Here is a 2,551-nt window from a genome sequence, read left to right as displayed (position 1 = left end):
GCATTCTGGGCAGGGTGAAAACGGTGGGAGCCTGGAGGTGCATTTTTATGTTTTATAAAGCAGGAATAGTTAGCAGTTGTTTCAAGAAAGTAGTTTACTTACCAGGCAAGCTCCTGGGCTTAAAAATGGCATTTATGTATGTTCTAACTGCCTGTTCTGTAATTCTCTGCTGATGAGCGCTGTCATTATGTGCGTTCGCTGCAAGTAAATCTGTAGTCCTTCTTCTATTTTAGTGAAATGTCCCGGTGTTTGGCTTTAAATTTCTGGTCACCCTAATTATGGGGCTTGAAGTTTCGCTTTCGACACTGTAGTATGGGCTCAAAAGCCATTGCATTTAAAGGACAGTTGGTTTAAAACCAGAACTGGCTGAAGATGGCACACATGACCTGGGGTCCCTTGGCAACGATGATCATGCACACCAAATCTCGAATAGATTTTCTGCAGCACGCCACCTGCTAACCCTGCCTTGGTGCGGGCGCCTCCCTCTTCGATGTACAGACAAACGGCCACATCAGGCTCCGTAATGTCGCAATTAAAATCTGTTTAGCATGAGCATAATTGTCGTTCCACCTGTGTGCGCTAACTAGCACTAAATAACCCCAGCCATCTTCATTACGATCACAATGAAGACGCCGCCGGTACATTTCATGTTGCCCTGGCGGTGTGTTTCTGTGCTTAGAAAAATGAGAAGTTGGTTTTAATTAGAGTGTTTTTCTTTCCGTAGGAGCAGATTGACACTCTCTGGAGATCAATTAGGCAGCCTTTTCCAGTTAAAAGGGAGGCGAACAAGTGTTTAACCTGCTTATTGATTGATGCTAAAGCTGTCTAGAGCAATGCATTGAAGGCCTGCCACGCGCCGGCGTCAGCGGCTAATATCGCATGACGCCGCCACGCAGTTCAATGTCACGCGTGCCACCTTCAGCCACTCCAGACTCGTTAGGCAGCAACACGTTGCATTCTGGGATTTGAAGTTTGTCATTTAACATTGTTGACTCAAAAATCCCCGCATGCAAAGTGCAACTGGCTAAATATGGCCGCACATGATAAGAAGGCTCTTGAAAGCTATACAACTGAGTTGCTTAACAAGCAGGACAATATGCACAAGAAGCATTCACAGTGAGGCACCTCAAAGCACTTGGGGCATTAGTTTACTATGAGTATTGTGCCCTTCATAAAGTATCCACCGGACACTAAAATGTCTGAAGACACTTTCGTGAAATGAACACACAGGTTGAGTTATTAAAACACCACAGGACAGATTTACAAGACCCTTGCGCCACTTTCGTGTCACTTTTCCTAAAAGCGACGCAAAAGTGACACAAGGGGCTTGTAAATTTGCCCCACAGATTGGTACATGGGCTGAAAATCATTATCCTTAATACCGTGTCTCTGTTTTCTATGTCTGTGAGCACTGTCCATTAAGTTATTCAGTGCTCCCATCAATGCAAAGTTGTAGTCCTACTTCTATGTTTGTAAATGTCCCGGCTTTTAAAATCTGGCCACTCAAGCTTGCTGGGACTAGCGTCCTTATTATTATATTTAGCAACGCGAGAATGAACACCCAAGCATGTGCAGCGCTGTAAACTGACAGCTATGGATTGCTGAACATCGCCCTGATGCAGCCCTCACAAGATTCCCAGGTTGATGCATAATGTGGCGTGCCAGTCTAGTGTTTTTATTTTTGTTTAAATCTGGGAATTGCAGTCTTGCTTATTCCATTTTATAATACGAATCCCAGCCCTAGAATTCAACGGGAAAAAAACAATAGACTTAAGCAACGCATCACGATTGGATGCGGGAAACGTGGCAGCTGTGCTGGTGATATGTTGACTTCGTGCCTTGGACACAAAGATCTAATTCTGGGATTTTATTCAGTAAATCTGTGCATTTTTAGAGTTGGTTTCTTGATAGAAATGATTTGTCAAAACAAATCCTGGAAATGGAAATCTGTTTACAGCGAGCCATTTGGACTCTTAAACCCAGGCAAATAGTAGAAGTGTACAAAATACTGCCCAGGCTCTCTATAACCCCCCCCCCCCCCCCCCCCCGCATCTGCAGCTCTGGGCCTACAGGTAGCTGTGTGGACTGTGGAGAGGCTGCATGAGAGGTTTAACAGTAGATATTTTGAAGGGACTAAAAGAGGAGCTGCCTGCTGCCTTCTAGGTTCTCCATATGGCCTCCTAAAGAACCTCTTGAATAGTGAACCATGATTTCTGAGAGGCCCAATTCCATCCTACTGTCATGTGGCCTTCATTACTAACTCCTCCCATCTCCTGCTCCCTCTTACATTAACCCCCGCCTCTCACCTCCTTCCCTTGCCTTTTCCTTCCTTTGCTACTTGTTGACTACTAGACTCATACAGCAGGCCAAGAGAAATGCATTATTGCTCCATCAACAGATGTCATATAAGCATTTTGGAGAATTGTATTCGATTCACAAGACTCATTTCAAGAGCCCTCAAATATCCTAGCCGTGTATGTAAGTAACTCATGCAGTCCAGGAATTTTCTTTCAATTCTTGGATTTTTGGTTCTGGCATATTAGTGTTTGAA

This window comes from Lissotriton vulgaris, unplaced genomic scaffold (assembly GCF_964263255.1).
Source record: "Lissotriton vulgaris unplaced genomic scaffold, aLisVul1.2 SCAFFOLD_394, whole genome shotgun sequence".
In the NCBI taxonomy this organism is placed as follows: Eukaryota; Metazoa; Chordata; class Amphibia; order Caudata; family Salamandridae; genus Lissotriton; species Lissotriton vulgaris.
Note: the sequence above shows the minus strand (reverse complement) of the source record.